Source organism: Podarcis raffonei, chromosome 5 (genome assembly GCF_027172205.1).
Source record: "Podarcis raffonei isolate rPodRaf1 chromosome 5, rPodRaf1.pri, whole genome shotgun sequence".
In the NCBI taxonomy this organism is placed as follows: domain Eukaryota; kingdom Metazoa; phylum Chordata; class Lepidosauria; order Squamata; family Lacertidae; genus Podarcis; species Podarcis raffonei.
The window spans coordinates 20185369-20190762 of NC_070606.1; the positions used below are offsets into that span (position 1 = coordinate 20185369).

General features: G+C 42.2%; 1 long non-coding RNA gene across 1 annotated transcript; it reads right to left on the reverse strand.

Moving 5' to 3' along the window:
* Nucleotides 1-3722: 3722 nt before the first annotated feature.
* On the reverse strand, nucleotides 3723-5181 carry LOC128413393 (uncharacterized). Its single transcript, XR_008330322.1, has 2 exons — nucleotides 4227-5181; nucleotides 3723-3916 (listed from the first exon to the last, which is right to left on the reverse strand). It is a non-coding gene; the product is annotated as an uncharacterized LOC128413393 (long non-coding RNA).
* Between the last annotated feature and the right edge of the window lie 213 nt (nucleotides 5182-5394).

A 5394-nucleotide genomic window follows, 5' to 3' on the forward strand; every position in this document is an offset into this window, starting at 1 on the left:
TCTCTGTGTAATATTTAGCCTTATGCAACACTGTGACATGTATTTGATGTCATAGCATCATGACAGCCTACCATTGTTAGGACACTGGCTGCACCCTGACAACCTATGATATGGGGGCACAGGAATGGAAAGAAATTTGGAGTATCACAAAACAAGGTAAATTGTACTAAACTTTACAGAGGAGAGAGAGAATAAGGCAAGTGGCCGCCATTTTTGGTGGCGGCTCCATGTTTCTGGCATTGTACTAATGCCTGTGTATTGAAAGAAGCAAAGATCACCATTGTCAAAGCAATGATTATTCAATATCAACTTTGTTGGACTGGTCACGTTGTTCGGATGCTTGATTATCATCTGCCAAAGCAACTACTCTATTCGGAACTTAAAAATGGAAAGCGTAATGCTGGCGGTCAACAAAAGAGGTTCAAAGACTCTCTCAAGGCAAATCTAAAATATGTAGCATAAACACTGACAACTGAGAAACACTGGCTTGCAAGCTCTCCAATTGGATAACAGCCTTTACCAATGGTGTCATGGGTTTTGAAGCCACTCAAACTCAGGACGAAAGGGAGAAACACGCTAAGAGGAAGGCACACTTGGCAAACCGTCACCATGATCAGCTCCCACCCAGAAACCTATGTCTCCACTCTGGAAGGACATGTGAATCCAGAATTGGCCTCCGCAGTCATTTACTGATTCACTTTTAAAACTGTGTTTATGGAAGACAATCTTACTCGGCTACGAGTGATCGTCATAGAAGACGACTGTACTAGCCTTTGTTTCGCTTCTTGTATAGCCCCAAAATCTATGCCAATTTGTGGCAAAATGACTTGAATTAATACCTACCATCACCATATTAAAATGTTTTGAGAAAGGAATTTATGTAAACCATGGGGGGGGGGACCTGTGGACTACTTGACTACAACTCAGCATCCTTGGCCATTGGTCATACTGGCTGGAGCTGAAGGGATTTGGAGTTTGACAACATATGGGGGGGGGCACATGGTCCCTACACTGATGTAAAAACCCCCCACCAAACCCAAACTTAAAAAACAACAACAAAGAGTCATGTCCCATATGCATAATATTTGGGTGGGTCTGAATTTTCTGGTGACAAGAAATAATATGAGCATTTCTTTTGAAGTGCAAATTCCATTCCCTCCTTAATATAGGCTTGCCTCGGTGCAAGCATTACACTGAAGGTAAAAAAAGAGAAAATGGACATTCTGTGCTTGTTAATGACTCTGAAATCAATCTGCAATGGCTGTTTCATCCGCAATTCGGCTGCAGTTTGAAATTTAAGAGAGAGAAAGGGAGTATACATCTGCCTGGCTGGAAGCAAAGTGCAATTCTACACTGAGGCAATATGCATATCAATGGACACTGGCCAGAAACCAGAGCTTTGTGGGTGGAAAAAAAAATCTATTTAACAGACAATGGAAAATCAGCCAGTCTGAAGGCATGTGTTGGCTGTTCCTGGGAAGAAGAAAAGACAGAGTCGTGTGTAGTGGGGAAAATAAGTGCTTTTAGAAGCCCACAAAGCGCAGGTAGAGATGAGAAGAAAAGGATCAAACGTTTCAAGGGATGGCTCACAATTGAAATGTGAACCCCAGGCAATTTTCAAACGCCCTCCAAATAAATCCCATCACTGGTATGTGGCACTTGTTGCCCTTATCCTAACGTTTTTTGTTTGAAGACAAACCTTTCAAGCTCAGATCTATGCTCTGCTCATTGCATCAAGCGACTGCTAAACAAAGCTGGCAAATGATCCCTCCCTCCATCTTTTCAAGCAGATTCAATGGCCCGGTGGCTTTTGATGCGTTTCCAGCAGAAGCGGGTGTTAAGCCACCTACGCATATTCCACAGCAGCTCCCACTTAGGTTGTAGCCATTATCATAGCATAGGATATGACCTCTCATATCCACTTCTGGTCCTCTGAGACTTCACTTACTAGCCAATAATTCCTGGTGGGGTAGGAGCAGGCAAATCTGTCAACTTTGGTTTCTCTCAGTTTTTCAGTTTTCCAATCTTGAGTTCAGTTCTGGACATTTCCACATCAGTTTGCATTTAAAAGATAAATAAATACATCTTTACGAAAATGCATCACATTTTTTGTGCAAATTTCTCCCAATAAACACATCATTGTATGCAATTTTGCCTAATATACGCATTTTTGCATACCTATTTCCCCCACTGTATTGCATTTCCCGAATTTGAGTCTCCAGCCTTTTTTGGACTACAACTCCCACCATCCCTAGCTAGCAGGAACAGTGGTCAGGGATGATGGGAATTGTAGTCCCCAAACAGCTGGAGACTCAAATTTGGGAAACCCTGCTCTAGGTGGTTACTGCTCAGGCTGCTGCTGCCCTCAAAGGCTTACACTATCCTACCTTGAACCTTGGAATCCCCGCCTGCAAAGCCACTTGCCTGAAGAGGGGCCGAACAGACTTAATAAACAAAAGTAGCTTTCAAAGTGAAGAGTTGTGAGACTTCTCCCAAATTTTCTGCATGTAGGCAAGTTTTTGTATGGGAAGAACATTCCCTAATATAAGCTGGGAATGGTTCAGCTCGGACAAATCTCATTTCCTTGATCAGCTCAAAGAAAGCAATACCTTTGAGAATGTGCTGGTCCTATGTGTAAATGAAAACCTAAACTTCGTATCTCTTGGCTGAGATTTCTTCTAATCTTCTAGTTTTTATATTCCACTTATTTAAAGGGAAAGTTCTCAGACGAGTTTATAAATGGCCCAGTTAAGAAAACAAGCTGCATCATATATGCCTTCTTGATGTTGACCAGCCTTCATCAGTCTGGGGTCCTCCAGATGTGTTGAACTCCAGCTCCCGACCGCTTTGGCCAGCATAGTTTGCTGGTTGGGATTAATGGGAGTTGTAGCCCAAACGATCAGGACACCATCTCAAAATGCTTGGTACAGCTTTAAATGCTTCCCAAGTATTTGGCTCATGATGTACCAGGGAATTCAGTATCTCTAAGATATGAAATTGCAAATCTGCCCAGGGATAGGGGAAGGGATTTATGAACAACATTTTTCTGGCTGCTTCCCAGCGAAGGATATGCATAATACTGAGTGGTATCATTTAACAGAGAAAAGAAGAGAGGAAATCTTCACATTCTTTACCCATCCCTCCTTGCCCCATATATTAAAAAATACGACCGTATATGCATTTCCTCTCACTCAACAGTTTATATGTGAGTCTCTCTCCAATGTTTTTATTTTAACTTTAGAGGCGCCACAATTTTCACATCCCCTAGTCATCCAAAAGCCCCGTTTAAATGACACTACTTATTGTTCATATGATCCCAATATGGACCTGCTGTATTTTTTCTTCTTTTAAAAAAACCTCAATAGTTTTCACCAGGGTACCATTAATTGTTACAAAATGTGGTTTGCTTAATGTACTGACATTAAACAAAGCCAGATGTAGCTAAGGAGTGAAATATCCAGATGAAATTATGATTTAACGGAGAAACTATGTGTGGATTAAGGTATACGAGTGCATGTGTGTGTAGCTGACAACCATTGGAAGATGCAATCCATAGCCCCATCTGTCTTTACAAACCAATTCTCTTTATTCTTTTATTGCTGGGATGGTTTTAATATTGTATTCATCTTATACATGTATTGGGAATGGCCTTGGGAGGCCCTTGCAGGGCAGAAAGGTGTTACATAAATGTATAAATAAGATCAATAAAATAAATTTGCCAATCATTGTCAGATGGTTTTATTTGATGCCAAATCAGTATTGTGATATGTTTCAGAGTGACTTAAATGCCCATTTACAGAAATTGAGATGTCTCCTTGCAAAGATAGTCCGAGGGTTTTGCAGAAACAAAGAAGGCCTATAACTGGTCCATTCAAGCATGTTACCCTATTGTCCAGAAGAGAAACAGAGTACACCTCTGGGGAGAGAAGAATCAATCAATTTCTGTCACATATGTTCATTCTATCCCATTTTCATTGTCTTTTTTTTTAAAGTCTGCATAAAGGTTCACATTCAAATATGAATTTGAAATGTGCTTTTTCTCAAAATATACATTTTTAAAAATACTTTGATTTATTTGTTTTAGCCAAATATTAAACATCTGGGAAGTGTGCAAGTTGGTGGACAACTCAGCCATATGCAGCTAAGCGATACAAACTCAGGAGGTGTGGAATCAGGTCAGTCCATTTCAGAATTTGCAAAGAGTGAATTCCTTAAGCATCCCTCACCTTCCTCTGGTACGCTGGGTTCTCCCTTCAGACATGCACTGCCCGTCACATCTTTTGCATCCTGTTAGTATCTCCCGTTTCCAGGCTTTCTTCATAATTGCCTTCTTCATCTGGAAGATGAGGTTGATGATATATCTGTCTCTTAATGGAGTGAAGGTGGCCTTCTCATTAGGGAAGATTAACTCATAGGTCATATTATGTTAAATTGATTAAAGGAGGTGCTGGCTGCGTGTATAATAATATCGCAGTAATAAGGGTTCAGGAAAGGAAGCTTTCCTGTGTCTGTCCAATTCCAATGTGAGATTTCTGCCTCTCATGCATACACTGCTGCCTTTGAGGTGCTAAAAGAAAGAATCTCTTGTTAAGTGTGCACAGAGAGGCGGGGATCCATCTTGAAATGTTAGTACTTCCCGCAGATTTGGTCCCATTCATGATAGTGAGTGTCACTACACATGCTAGTTGAGCACTTGTGATGGGACGGATCCCAAGTCTCTGGAGCCTTGAGGAGATGATCAAACTGAGCAGAATGTCAGGATGACAAGTTGGGGCCAAAGGACCATTCTGTTTCTTTGAGAGCATTTTGCTCTCACCTGTGAATCCCCACCCACCAGGCTGCATCAGTGGGTTATCCAACCGTGCCAGCTTTAGGCCCCTTAGCCATGGTCCATTGATGGGCTCTGCCCCCTAACCCATGCAGCTCTACTTTTTTGTCTGCCTGGCTCTGTCTCCTGAATTCACCAACCTTCACCCACTGCTACAGGGTCTGAGCCTCAGTCAACAGAGCAAGACCAATACCACTGCTTATACAGTCGTACCTTGGAAGTCGAACAGAATCCATTCCAGAGGTCTGTTTGACTTCCAAAATGTTTGGAAGCCAAAGTCCTGCTTTTGATTGGCTGCAGGAAGCTCCTGCAGCCAATCGGAAGCAGTGGAAGCCCTGTTAGATGCTTGGGTTCCAAAGAACGTTCGCAAACCGGAACACTCACTTCTGGGTTTGCGGCATTCAGGAGCCAAAACGTCCGAGTACCAAGGGGTTCAGGATCCAAGGTATGACTCTATATCGGTGCAATGGGGGTCTCTAGTGAGTGTGTATGTTTCAGGATTTCTTTCAGAGGTAGGGTTTCCCATAAAAAGAAGGCCTGGTTCCCCAAGGGGTCATAGAATTGCC